Source organism: Lygodium microphyllum, chromosome 21 (assembly GCF_053477565.2).
Source record: "Lygodium microphyllum isolate KBCC chromosome 21, Lygodium_microphyllum_v1.1.10, whole genome shotgun sequence".
Lineage (NCBI taxonomy): Eukaryota > Viridiplantae > Streptophyta > Polypodiopsida > Schizaeales > Lygodiaceae > Lygodium > Lygodium microphyllum.
The window spans coordinates 41,196,884-41,212,380 of NC_141155.1; the positions used below are offsets into that span (position 1 = coordinate 41,196,884).

Sequence of the window (15,497 nt, forward strand, 5' to 3'; positions counted from 1 at the left end):
GAATAATTTAGCTTGTTTGATCTTTTATCCTGAAATTTATCAAGGTCTTCTGAAGACGCGACTTTGCTTTCACAAACCCTTCGACATCTTTGGTGAACCCGACGTGAAAGCGTCGCAGAAATTTCAGGATGGGAGACACTTCAGCCTCTATTTCAGCTTCTTCTACAATTCCAGCTGCCTCTACTTCAGCTCCATCAATGACTGCTGCGTCAAGTACTTCAACGGAGGATCTAAAACAGATTTTGCAGAATATGTCTATGTACATGCAGCTCCAAAATCAGCAAACACAAATGTATATGCAGCAGCAACAACAATTGCATCAACAACAGTTATCTCAGCAAAGGCAACTCTATTCGGAGCAGGAGAATGCAAACAGCGCGACTAAGGCTATTGAAGCAGTTGAGAGTGAGAAGAAGCTATTTGATGGGCGTAATGTTTCAGCATATTTGAAGACATATGAGATCAAGATGGGGTTTTTTGGAGTTCCTGCTGGACTTATGAGTAAGTACTTCCTTCGTCTTGTCACACCTGCTTTGAGGACAAAAGTGACTGATCTTTTTATTCAAAATACACACTGGCAAGATTTTAAGAAGGCTCTAAAAGAAGAATACTTCCTTGAGGACTTTGGTATGGCTACTCGGCGGTCATTCCGAGAGTGGGTCTACATGCCAAACAAGGGTCTTGCTGCTTTGGAGTTGATTCGAGAATTCGAAGAGAGGTATAGTCAGCTTGATGCTATTGAACAAAGAGCATTGGATGTTGAAAAAGTTGAGCTTTTCTTGCAAGCTGCAAATCCTGCTCTTCAAGAAGAATTGGGTGAGCTTCTTGAAGATCGCACGAAGCCTATGGGTCTTAAAACTGATTGGCAGGATGCTCAGGATGCAGTCTCGACTTTGACCAAGAGGAGGATATGGAAGACTCGCCTACAGAATGGTTCCATGACACCTACACCATCATCTGCTCCTATGCCTACTACTATCCCTGTTATTTCTTCTCCTCCTCAGCCAGTTTCTTGGCCTATGCCAGTGCCTACTGTTTCTACTCCACCTATTCCTCCTGTTCCACGACCGATGCCTACACCTTCTACTCCAAAACCATCCGCTCCATCGGTGCCTACTTCTCTTGATGACATAATCAAAGGTATCACAGATTTGACACTTGAGTCAGTCAAAGCGGAGTTGGTGGGTAAGTTGAAGGAGCAGTTTGCTTCGACTGCGCCTGCTACTTCTTCTAGTGCTCCTATTGCACCTAGGAGTGCTCCTAGTGCACCTAGGAGAGATCGGAGATGTATTTGGTGTGATAGTACGGAGCATCAGCATTGCAGGGATTGTGACTCTTTCCAGGATGCAAAGGAGGCAGAATTTGGTATATTGGGGGCAAGATGGTAAGATTTGGTTGACTGAGACAGGAGCTCCACTTGCTACCAACTTTGGTAAAGGTGGAATGAAGAAGTTAGTGGAGGACATGGTTGTGCGTACTTCTTATGTGACGGCTAGAGGTGATGCTTCTGCATATGGAGTACAAATTGAGAAGGGATTGGAGACTCAGTCCGCACTATGGACTTATGCTATGGAGACTGCAAACAAGGGGAAAATTCAGCAAACTGTTTTGACTAGTGCAGGCTCTAGCATCAGATCAGAGACAGGTTGGGACTCGCCTGTTGACAGGTATTCTATTTATGCTTATTTGGCTAAATCTCATGGTGCAGACGTATTTGTTGAGGAGAAGCGTAAGAGGGATGAAGAAAATCCAAGTGCAGCTAAGAAGACTAGAGGGGGTGAGTTTGTTACTCCACCTACTGCAGGACCGTCTTCAAGACCAGGGCCAGATCGACAGATGGAGGATGCTCAAAAGAGAGAAAAGAGGCAAGAGCCTAGAGAGAGAAAGCAGCCAGGATTCAGATTGATGTCCGATATTGAGACATCTACAGACATGAAGAAAATCTTTAATGATAAGATACTTGGCAGTGAGGTGACTTTCACTATTTTTGAGATTTTGGGCATCTCAAAAAGAGAGTTTCACGATCAGTTTCAGGAGGTCCTGAAGAGGAAAAGACATGCATTGGCTACCACTGATACATAGGGAGTTTTGATTGGAGAGTTGGATGAGGATGATGATGAGGTTATGGTTGATAATGCTTCTGTTTTGCCACAGGTAGAGAAGAGGGTTCAGCCTATGCATTATGCTGAAATTGATGAGCCTGTTTTGATACCGCGTAGTCACTTTTCGCGGAGCCATTGGGCTAGGGCAACTACAGAGATGATGGTAAAGATTGGAGAGAAACAGGTGCCTTATGTTGCATTGGTTGATCATGGTTCAGAGATTAATCTCATAGTTCGTGGAGTTTATGAGAGTAACAGATGGCCTATGGATGTAGAGCATGGGTGGCGTATGAGAGCCGCCAATAACACTGCAGGTGATTTATATGCTGCTTGTCCTAGTGTCAGGGTTTCTATTGGTGATGTAGAGGAGGATTTTCATTTCTTTGTGCAAGATTCATGCTCTTATCCCATAATTCTTGGTCAGCCATTCATTACAGAGATGCGCATGGAAACAAAGGTCATGGATGATGGATCTGCTTATGCACGGATTCGCAGTAAAGATGGTATGAGAGCAGTTCAGTTTATGACTGTATGTGTGAACCATGTTAGAAACAGAGATACTCTCAGAGATGCACCCTTACCCACTGTGAGGGATTCGGGTTTTCATTAGGTACCGCCGTTTCATGAGACGATGGTGGTACAGAGGAGAGGAGATTGGAGTTCTCGCCTCCTGGCAGCAGCAGTGTTTTCTCCTCCGGTTATGTTGGGATTTCAGCAAACAGTTCAATGAGTTATCAGAAGACTTCTAAGTTGCCTAGAGCTGCCAGGCAGTATATATGCAGGAAGGAGAAAAATTTGAAAAATGCAGGAATTTTGGAGGATGATGAGCACATAGATGGGATGTATGACAGTGTGATTTGTGTAGATACGATGACAGAGATGGAAGATATGCTGAAAGCTGATATGCTGAATTGTCATGGTAATGTATTAGTGAAGTCCCTGGACATGTTTCATGAAATTGCAGATTTTATGTCACAGATTGAGTCAGAGGCTGAGGTAACTCAGCAAAGAGTATTGAGTGCTGAAGAAATTCAGCAAACAGAGTTTCCAGCTGGTTATGATCAGCTTTCAGAGAGACAGAGGGCTGAAAAATTTCAGCCAACAGAGTTTACTGCTGAAATATTTCAGCATTCAGAGTTTGGGGCTGTTTCTATGCAGTCCATAGAGCAGAGGGCTGAGAATATTCAGCCATTGGAGTGCAGAATTGCTGATTTACAGCAAGGTTTATGTAATGCAGAAGAGCATAATGAAGCCAGGGTTGACACGAAATACAAAACTGTGGATAAGAAGGTGAAGCCGGTTGCTGTACCGCTTCCACCTGACAGTGATCAGCAAATAGAGAGGGCTGCTAAACAGCAGATTTTGAGGAATCCGGAGCATATTGGTCATAAATTTTCAGCAGAGACACTTGCTGAATTGAAAATTGGAAATGGTGATTTCTTGTTATCCATAGAGAAGCAATGCTTTCAGGATACGCTTGAGCGTCATGGAAGGGGATTTGCTTTTGTCCCACATGAGATTGGATGTGTGAATCCTGATATTGTTGCTCCTATGGTCATTTTTACTATTCCTCATATTCCATGGAATCTCCGACCTATTCCAGTGCCTAAAGCACATTTGCCAAAGCTGATTGATTTATTAAATGAGAAAATCAGGATGGGAATCCTTGAGCCTTCATCTGCACCATACTCAAACAGGTGGTTTACAGTTCCAAAGAAGAATGGTACTCTTCGATTTATTCAGGACATGCAGCCAGTGAACAAAGTTACTATCAGGAATGTTGGTATAGGTCCAGTTGTGGATGAGTTTGCAGAGGCATTTGCTGGACGTGCCATCTATTCTTTGGGTGATTTGTATTCAGGTTATGATCAGTTTCAGCTGGCTTTGGAAAGCAGGGACATAACCACCATGAGAACTCCTATTGGGCTTGTCAGGATGTGTACCTTGCCTCAAGGTGCCACTAATTCTGTTGCACATATGATGAATGCCATGCATAAGGTTCTTCGTGATTACATACCTCAGCTTACTATGCCTTTCTTGGATGATGTGCCCATTAAGGGGTGTGCAGAAGAAGAGAAGAATGAGAGCCTAAATGAGCAGGGATGCAGATACTTTGTGGCTGATCATATTTCAGCATGTGAGAAGATTTTGGCCAGGTTGGAAGAAGTGAACTTGACACTTTTAGGGCAAAAATCTGTTTTTGGAGTGAATGAGGTTGTCATTGTTGGGCATATGTGTGGATATTATGGCAGGAAACCTTCACCTGATAAGGTGAATGCTATAGGCAAGATTGCAGAGTATTGTTCTACTACTTCAGAGGTACGGAGATTCATTGGTGCTTGTGTGTTTTATATGATTTGGATACCTCATTTTGCACACATAGCAGATTGTTTGTATCAGCTGCTTCGAAAGGGTCAGAAATTCTATTGGGATGAGAGCCACACTAGAGCCATGCGGAAATTGAAGAAGTTATTGCAGAATGCTCCTACTCTTAGGAAAGCAGATTATAACTGTGATAGGCCTATTGTATTGACAGTTGACACTAGTCCAATTGTCATAGGTTGGGCTGTGGGTCAAGATGATGCAGATGGGAATAGGTATGCTATTCGGTTTGGGGCGAAAGTCCTAAACGAGAGACAGAGGAGATATCCGCAAATCAAGAGGGAGTTATTGGGGATTGTCACGGCTCTCAAATGTGACAAGGAGTACTTTATTGGAGCTTCAGTTGTGGTAGAGACAGATTGCTTGCCATTGATTGGCATGATCACGAGTTGCTCTACTCCGGATATAGCTATGTTGAGATGGATTGCATACATCAAGTCATTAAATCCGGAATTTAAACACATAGCAGGGAAAGATAATCCAGTGGCAGATATGTTGTCTAGAGCCAGGTATGATGATGAGGAGACTCTACTTGCAGAAGAGGATGATGCATAAATTTCAGCCACTATGGTTGATCATGTTTGTCATGTCTATGATATTGTGGCTTTCACAGAAGAACTCTATGTTGGAGATTGGTTGCAGATTGGCAGGTACCTTAGTACACTAAGCAAAAGAGATGAATGGACATATGAAGAGTTTAAGAAAATCAGAAGGAAAGCCTATGGTTATTTTCTCAAGGACGGATTTCTTTGGAAGCATTCGAAGAAAAGAGGCGGATTACCTTTGCGGGTTGTCTGCGATAGAGAGACACAGTTACAGGTGATGAGGGAGTTTCATGAGAGTCCTTGGGCTGGTCATAGAGGAGTATGGGCTACTTATGAGAAAATCAAGGAGAAATATTGGTGGAAAGGTATGTACATAGATGTTTCTCACTTTGTTGAGACTTGCAGAGGCTGCCAGATGTATTCAGTAGTGCGTCATAGAGATGAGCTTCATCTGACCTATCCGCTATGCATTCATTATAAGTGGGTAGTTGATTTGGTTACCATGCCTATGGGTTTATGGCAGATGAGATACATTGTTTTGGCTAGAGAGGATCTTACTAATCATGTTGAGGGAAGATCTTTGAGAACGAAGACCACTAGTGCAGTGTGTAAGTTCTTATTTGAGGAAATTTTCTGCAGGTATGGTTGTGTGGGTAAGATCACTGCGGATCGTGGTGAATTGGATGCAGATGAAGCTAGGGAGTTTTTCTCTCAGCTAGGAATCAAATTGGCTCTAACCACAGCATACAATCCAGAGGGAAATGGAAAGAGTGAAAGAGGGCATCCGCCGATAGTGAAAGCATTAGCCAAAGCATGCAGAGGATGGATTGGAGAATGGCCAAGACTTTTACCATTTGCTTTATGGGCTGATCGTACGACTCATAGTGTTACCACAGGATATATGCCTGCAGAGTTGATGTATGGTCAGAAACCTGTTATGCCGATTGAGACTTGTGCTTTGACTTGGTCAATTTTACCTTGGCAGGAGGATTTGATGAGAGAGGAGCTCTTAGCTCTTCGGATTCGACAATTGGAGAGGAGACCTGAGGATATTCAGCTAGCTATTGACAGGTTGAAAGTTGCTAGACTAAGGAACAAGGATAGGTTTGATAGCAGGCACTTGAGATGTTACAAATTCATGGAGAGGAGAATTTCTATGAGGCCTGATTTACTCAAGTTGATGGGCACATTGTTTACTTGTTTTGATATATTTGATGGTTATAAAGGTTCTCATGCTACAGATTATGTGTTAAAGAATCTATTTGAAAATTTGATTAAATATCCTAAGTTTATTCCTGAAATAAATCAGCAATCGAACTCAGAATATTTGAAAGCTGAGAATAGGCGGGCTCAACGGCTTCAACTGCTGTTTTGGTAAGGCTGCTTTTCTGAGGACAGGAAGAAAGCTAAATTGGGCTTCCTTGATCGGGAGAATTTTGCTTTTTGGAGGACATTGTGATCGCGAGGAAAGGGAGGAAGTCGTAAATTGGAAAAAGAGGGGAATATACATGATGCTCTGAGAAGGGGAGTCGACACGCAGAGAAAAAGCAGAAGTTCCGCCTATGGAAGGGGGATGCAATGTCAGCTTGGGAAAACCTTGGAGATTCAGATACACAGGTTTTACTGGTTTATGAACTTCATGAAGAAAATGCTAAATTGGGGAATCATGGGAAAAAGCTCTACAATTGGGGAATAAGGGAGTACGGTCGTTGAAGCAGACGTTTTGGGGGGTGGACATTGTCATCCCAACAGTGCGCGAGCCTTGTCTCAAACCGGTCTGGAGGAGAAACCGAAACGTCACGCTGAGGGACTTTGTGTCCGTTGAAGAATGGTGCTGGTACTCGCCGCATCCGCAGAATCCCGATTGGACGACACTGCACCAGGAGACCAGCATTAGCTGCCACACCCTGTCTGCACTCGCTTCCATGGCTGAGAAGATTGAGCAGCGGTGTGTTGAGAAGTTCCAGCAGAACAGTGCCAAGGGAAGAGAGGTCATGGAGCATGTATGCGCATACTTGGAGGCCAAAGCCAATGGGTTTGGAGTGCGGATCTGACTGTAAAGATATTTCAAAAGGCTCAAAAGTAGCTGTGGTTTGGCTTCTCAAGTGATGGAGCAGAACCACGATTTCAAAGCACATACTCCACTGAGTGGAAATAATTGATTTAGAAGCTGTGAAAAATTGCTCTAATGAGCACTGCGTCTATCCCACTCCCTGTGCAAAATCCGAAACGCTATCGCTGCCTTGCTTGTCTCCCCTTTTGCCTTCTTCGCTGAGAAATTTTGTAGAGGAGGAACGCTTGATCGATGACTTTAGAAGAACACTTGATCCACAACTTCTGTTGCTGCTGCTACTTCGATTTGTTTGGAGGACGTTGTGGAGAAACGAGTATGGAAAATAGCTCACCACATTTCCTATTATTACCTCCCACACATCCACAATTACAGCTCCAGACGAGCAAGTCTCGATCAAAGAATTTGTGATTTGGTGGTTTCCCTGATGGCCCACACTCGACTACTTCAGATGGAGAAAATCGGCAAACGACCCAAGCTACGTGAACTTTGCAAAGTAGATATATGACTACTAAAAGGACAGGGAAGGAATGCTTTGAAGGCATGCAATCATTTGTTTTCCATGGAGAGCTTTATATTCCTGACTGCACTGCCTTGATCAGTGCCACAAAAATTGTCCTTTTGAAATCAAAGCCTTAATATGCTGTGATGAGAATTTGTGGCAATAATAACAGTCATGAATCAGGATAGAAGAAAGAATCAGATGGTGCCAAACTAAAGAGGCAACTTTGGAAGTACATCTTCCTCGTTTACTGAAACACTATCGCTGCCTTGCTTGTCTCCCCTTTCGCCTTCTTTGCAGAGAAATGTATGTGCCATTCCATGTCGTACCTGAAAACTCAGAACTGGCCTGACTAATGTAAATGGTAGGGTCATTCACCAGCAAAGTAGAGGAACATTGGAGGCCTCTTGAAGACGTGGTTGCTTTGGCATATTGTTTGCAAAACATGATTAATCCTGTAGCAGCTTAGGAGATGAGAGATAAGGATTTCCCTCTTGCCGGAGAATTCTATCCTTCATTGATGATATGTTTCTGAATTACTGTGGCTGTCATTTGAAGATGATTCCAGCATTCATTTCAGTTCAGAGAACCTCAATATTACTAGAAATCCACTTTGACAAGATGTGTATGCAGTCACAAAGCTAGAAGAAACATGCTATTTTGTCCTTTTAGAATCATGAACTGATTTCTATTGTTCGTCTGACAAAAATCAGTGACACTTCTTCAACCAGTGTAAAAGCAAACACTGCTCCTGAAAAATTTATTCTTATCTAAATGAAAAAGAAGAGCCAACCTTCTATACTATTTATTTTTACAAGGATGTCATCAGTTCTATATGACAAAATCAACCTTGATTCCATTGATCTTTTTCTGAGCTGCAATGTGGACATTTACAACAGTAGACAGCAGTAAATAAGAATAATTTAGCTTGTTTGATCTTTTATCTTGAAATTTATCAAGGTCTTCTGAAGACGCGACTTTGCTTTCACAAACCCTTCGACATCGGGATTTGTTTTTTTCGTAGAAGTTGCATATAACCTTTTGCGTGTGCTGAAACTGGTCCAACAAGTCTGCAAATAGGAATAGGGTCTTCCAGGGAGCAATTCCGTAATTCTGTGCTTCTGCACAGGAATAGTCTTTATGGGAGTAATTGAGATAAGCCTGTTTTGACTTCTGTGGACTTACAGAACCTACAGGAGTAAATAAGCTTGAAGAACTTAAATGATTAAGCTTGTTTAAAGCTTAATTAACTTAAGCTTAAGAAGACTTAAGCTGACTACCACGAATTTGATTTTAGGAGGGGGGGCCGTTTTTTCGCCATTGACTCAGTCAAGAAGATGCCGCATTCACAGATGTCAAATTTCGTTGATGTAAGCTTTATAAAGCTTACTATTAAGCTTACTAAGCTTTAACTTAAGCTTTGAAACTTTTGGTTATGGATGAATCTTACTATTCTCCGTTGAAAAAAAACCTCTTGAAGAAGGAGATGTAGAAGTGGTCCTTTGCCTCCTCAGGCCGGTCCTTCATAATCAAAGGCTGCAGATAGGGGTTCTTGACCGCCAGGAATTCACCCGTATTGACCGTTCGCAATGAAATTGACTGTAGAACTCGATTGTTCCAGGAGCTCTGCCTTTGCACAAGATGGTAAGCAATTGGAAGCTCTCGATCTCAGCTTTGCTCTGATACCACTGGTGCACAAATCGGATGTCGTAAGTGTGCGTAGTGAGCGTCAGAAGGTCCCCAAGAAGAAAAGAACTCTATTTTTTGTACACAAATCAATGTAAGAAGCTTGCACGACGTGAACAAGAGACCAATTGGTTGCAATCTTCCCCCATGCCTTGTGTGAGTGCTCCACAAAGCATGTATTTTATGTATTAATCATCTTCAAGCTCAAATAATAGCCCAAATTACAAAATAGCACGCTTTTGGCTTTTGAGTTTGCTTTAGTGCCAAATAGAAATAAAGCTAATGGGCGGGCACCCAAGAAGTCAGGCGTACCCAAATACAATGTCCAAATACAAATATCTTAATCGTGCGCCCATACGCATACAAAAATAATAAATAAATATCAAATGCCTTGATAAATAGGTGCGACAAAATATAGGCGCCATGCCTAAGGAATGCGCCCATCAAAATATAGATTATAACTCGAATACACGCTATCCTCCAATGCTTTCCACCGCCACTGCTGCTATCTCTACACATCAACTCAAGCATTCACAATCGTTAGTAAAATAATACAATTAAACCGACAAAAGTGAATACCTAGCAGTCTTCAGCTAAATAAATCAATTAGTTAGAAATCAATCCTAACCTTAATTTATCACGAGTGCACACTCTAAAATCATAAACGTTTATTAATTTAAATATGTATTTTGTGGAATCACCCGCTATGGAATCACCCATGTACACACTAAATTAACAAAACGCCCGAAAAGGATAGGCGTCCCCATCGACTTCTCGCACAAAGAATCCACTTTGTGTATGAGCCCCGGTAATAAAAGTTTACGCAATCCACCATAAAACCTCACGGAATCCACCGTGGCACGGAATCCACCATAAAATATGCCTCCTGGCATCACATGCAGTGTTGTTAGCCGCATGCATGTGCCAACCATGATCCACATCAACTAGCCATCTACCAGTATCATATAAACCTCGCACTACGACATTATTCTCAAAGCCATGATCCAATAGAGCAACATAAGGATTCTCTACCTCACCAAGGTTGACTAGAATCTCCATAGTTGCATGAGCCTAGTGACTACAAGAAAAATGAATACGAGGCACCAATTTAGGTGCATCATCACTCTTAGCATACAATAGAGGATGAAGTAAATGCTAAAAAGTCTTCTTGGACTACATACATAAAACTCCATGTGTAGAATCCTCAATAGTCTTCTCATCAAAATCAGTCTCCTCAATCTGCAACCCATAGAGAATAGCCTCGACAACAGCTAAAGCCTCTCGATGGATCATATCCTATGTCAACTCTTCAATAAGTCATCTTTTTCTTTTAATGATGTCAATGATAACATCATGAAATTCTCTTTTGGCAATTCCAAAGACTTCTCCAAGAGTAAATTCAATTTTGCAACTAAGAATTTGATCCTCAAGTACATTTTTCAAGTCCATAGTCATCTCAATGTTAGAAAGCAGCTTGAATCCAGGTTGCCTTTTTAGCTTCGGATCCTTTCTCTTTGGGGCTTTCTGATCGTCCTGTACTTTCAACTTCTAAACATTAGCCATACTCTATTTTGGTCCTGAAAAAGAAGGCTAAGAGGCTGGATAATTCCTCCTACTCACCCTCTTTGATCCTTTAAGAGCTAATCAGTATCTCTTTTCTGCTTCTCCTCAACAAGTGCTTCAAATCCTTGAGATTTCACCATATAATCATAGATAGAAAAGACATCAACTCGATCATTCCATCTAGCCCCTTTTTTTTATCGCATCTCCTATGGCTGAAAGTTCAAATAATGAAGCTTTTCCTTTCTTCTCTTCATGCAATGCATACGACCATAAAGGAGATTTTTCGTTCAGCAAGTGCTACAACTGAAGACCATAGGCAATAGCTTCTCTTGCCATGTCTTGCATCACATAAAAAGAGCACAAAAGAGACTCCAACAATTTCTTCATACCACCTTTACCAAAATTCAGTTTAGTCGGTTTCTCTGTATCTCAAAAACATATGATATTTTCCTTCCAGACTACCAATTTCAACCTTTTCACCTCTTCAAAATCTTGATACTCCTTCCACTCATGATCTGGACTATGACACCACATGCAGCAGTGAATAGGATCATTCCTGGAAGAATTTGTTGGAGTAGAAGAACTTGGGGACGAACTTGGAGCTGGCCTGACTAAGTGACTGCTACTCCATTCTGGTCATCTTGATTTGAAGATCTTTTAAGTTCTTTGAAATTTCTTCCACCATATCTTCGAGAGTCAGTTTTGTAGATGGTTTGACAACCTTAGCAGGAATATGCATAGGCATAGGCATAGAAGTAAGCATAGATGCAGGATGAGAAATAGGAGAAAAAGTGGATAGTTCAATAGGACAAGTAGGAGATATTGTGGTAGGAGACATTGTTGATAGTGATTGCATTCAGTCCTGCAACGAGCCTTCCATCTCCGCCTCTTTATCAATGTAGAGACCGGATCATCAGAATCCTGCCAATCGGTCTTCAATCCCATAGGTTGTGTAGGTCTTCAAGAAACTCTACCAACTCGTCCTGAAGTGCAAGATCAGTTGCTCGCAAGAATAACTCCACTTTCTTTGAGTTTAGAACTCTTTGCTCTAGTGTATCCAACTAGTTATATCGCTCTTCAAACTCCTGTAGCAACTAGGAAGCAACAAGTCCTTTGTTGGGCTCATAGACCCACTCTCTGAATTTCTTCCATGTAGCAATACCATAATCCTCGAGAAAATATTCATCTTTGAGTGCTTTCTTGAAAACATTCTAGTTTGAGTCTTTCACAAACAAATCTGTCACTCTAACCCGCAAAGCATACATGACAAGCCATAAGAAATAATTACTCCAATTGGTTAGAACTGTGAAAAATCACATCTAGCTTTCAAAGGCTTTAAGATAAGGTGAAACATTTCGGCCATCAAATAATTTGTTCTCACTAACCATAACCTTTATTGTCTTGGTTGCACCATATGTATGCTCTTATTATTGATGCAGCATTCGTTGTTGATCCAATTGTTGTTAATGTAATTCCTATTGTTGTTGCATAGATAAGTGTATTTGTTGATTCTACATCATAATGGCTAAAGAAAGAGTTTGCAATAAAGTCTTCATCTCATTGGTCAAAAAGGAAAAAGTAGTCGATGATGAATGTGGATTATTCGAAGACTCTCCCATCTCGATGATCACAAGCAATGCTTTCATGTCGGGTTAACTAGATGTCGCATGGGATATGTGCGAGGGTTCATGAAGTCACTCGCTACAAGGACACTTTGAGATGGGAGATTACAATGAAATAAAATTTATCCAAATGAATTTTGAATGAGAAAAATAATTTCTTGATATTAAATATTAGAAAGTTATAGGTTCATAAGATTCTTGTTTTTTTATCACAATATTTTTGGAAAAGATAATATGAATGCTCAAACTAAGAGTGAAGAGAAAAAGGTGGGATGACAAATTTTATGGAAGAATTTAGAGGAGCACAAAGTTCGACTCAGAAGCCTGATGTTGTACGGAATTTTATGTCAATCTTCAAAAATAGGCAAGAATTTTTATGCTCTTCAACTCAAGCCAATCTCCATAGCGACTCGCAATATTGAAACTCGATGTAGGCGAGGGGCTTAAAGCACGTCCTCAAACTTTCTCTCCGGAATTTGATGGCAAGATCAAAGAAGGTGAGGGATAAAATCTCTACCTCAAGCCTCACACATTCGACTTGATGTCAAAAGAAAAGAAGGCAAGGGATAAGATCTCAACCTCAAGCCTTACACACACTTGTGATTTTGATGGCCCTTCTCCCCTTCTTATCCTCCGTTTCATAGTTTTTCTCCACTCTCTCTCATGTGTGTTTTTTTTTTCTTTTTCATAAAAGCTTAAGGCGTTTAGCTCTAAAGCTTATGCTTTTCTCACATTGTTAAAAAATCTTTTGTATGAAGCTTTTTCATCACTCGCCACGTTCTATGGAGCCAAATGGAGCTTTTTCACCAACCAGGTGTTGTTGGGTGAAAATTGTAAGTTATGTATATCTACTCAATCTACACCTCATTGAAGCTCTTGGAGTTTTGTGCCATGTGATGCATTGAATATCTGGACCAAAGGTCATTTTGTGTTTGCTCTGGCCAAGAGAATCCCATACTAACAGAGAGATATGCAGGCTATTGCAAATGTATGATCCTGTATAAATAGGGTCTTCTTATTGCTATAATGCTCCACACAGACCTCCTCACATTTAGCCCCAAGGCAAGCCATGATGTAATATCCTGCCATAGAAACAAGAGCACAAAGCCCCCTCCAAGTTACGAGGGTCTCAACCTGGTGGATGAGGCGAAGGTCAGCAAGGCTATAAGTGAAGATTTTGCATTCCACGACCACAAGAAGGTGGTCATGAGAGAGGCGCAAGGCACACACACGGGTCTAAACGAGGAGCTCCTCGATGCAAGCACTCAAGTGATCATACCAGACAAGGGCCTTGTTTAGGGAGTACTGGGTAGGGGGAGACAAGGGCAATGATATTGGAGTGGAAGAGCATCTCCACTATGGTGAAGCCATCCCTAGCAAGAGACCTAGCATCCCAAGTGGTCGCGGGAAAGGGCGAGGATGAAGAAAACAAAGACAATAAGTTCCATCGATAACATAGACTAAGGCAAGTCCTTTGAAAAGGAAAGCTCTCCATGCCAAAAAAGCACTCCATGCACTCCTCCTTCCTTTTGAAAAGTTGTAGTCAGATGATTGCTTCAGTTCTCATGTTTTAGCTTGCATGCTTTTCCAAATTGCATAGTTAGCATAGAGTTGATTTGAAAACATCCACATGATCTTTTCTTGTCATCCCCTCCCCAATAGCACTCTTCATCAATCATGAAAGAAATGGAAGAACATTGATTGGAGGATAAATTTGTTGATTATGGAGCTATTGATCAATGTAAATTTGACCCTCAGTAATATACCTAATCAAATTAGAAACTAGATGAGTAATATCATCATTTGGTCAAAATGGGCATTTGTGTAATGGATCATTTTCTCCCTTGGATTCTTCTTGCATGCTCATAAATTGTGGCCAATTCAGTGTACATATAACCACGATATCCACAACAAGCAGGAACTTCCTCTCATGCTACAAAGACCTCTCGTACAAGCACATGCTTGCCAAGATCATACGCTAGATGCTCAGCTATTGTGAGGACAATCCTAGGAGTAATAATATGCTCAATGGTAGGATAATTTTCCAAATTCAAGAATAAAATAACTCTCTCCATTGAGCCTCTTTCTTCAAAATCATGTTTAAAAAATTGAGTAGTTTCCATGTTCACTCCCATGGCTTCCTGTGTGTGCTTTGAAGTTCACACGAACTGGAGCTTCTAAGATCCAAGATAGGCCTGTTCATGTACCAACCTTCCTTGGCTTATTTTTCTTGTATTTACACATACTTTCAGCACACCTACAAGAATTACCCATACCCTCTAGTATTTCACCATAGAGTTTAAGGACCATATTGAAGGGGCCATGCAAGGCATATCCAATTATCATTATGCCCTATGATGAAATGCTTTGACTTGGTAGCTTATCAAAATCTTTATGTGCTTCTTGTAGGCAGAGAAACGATGGAGGGAGGCAATCGAGTATCCACCAAAATTCAAATTGAATATTAGTTTTCACTTTAATGAGAGATAAGATCTTCATTATGACAACCTTGGCCAACTTTTGTCAAGATTGTGGGAGAGAAGGAAGGAGTTTCACTTGTAGCTTTCTTGCCTGCACAATGGGGGAATACACACAAAGGTGGAGGCTAAAAACAATTTTCCTCTTCTTAGTTGTGTAAGCCAAAAAGAACTCTAGTATAAAGAAATAGAAGAACCCTATATATGGGTCTCAAACCAAACTCAACTAACTAAGGTGGCATACTAACTGAGCCATGAACCAGAGTAGATAAGAATAGCTATCATGTAGCTATTATTCATGGGCGGTGTACCAACCGCATCTGCAATTGACACGTCGGTGACATAAATGCACAACGGTCACCCTGGCATATCACGAGTGGAGCTCGATATCTCAACACTCCACCTCGAGCTCAATCCCAATTCCTGCACACCAAGCAGGTCTCTGAACTTGCGCAGCTTTTCTGCGCCCAATGCCTTCGTGAATATGTCAGCTACCTGATCCTCTGTGTTGACATAAACTAGATCAATAAGACCTAGTAAAACCCTC

At 41.4% G+C, this 15,497-nt stretch overlaps 1 pseudogene; it reads right to left on the reverse strand.

The window, feature by feature from the left end:
- Nucleotides 1-14,036: 14,036 nt before the first annotated feature.
- On the reverse strand, nucleotides 14,037-14,608 carry LOC148017923 (V-type proton ATPase subunit B 2 pseudogene; annotated as a pseudogene).
- Between the last annotated feature and the right edge of the window lie 889 nt (nucleotides 14,609-15,497).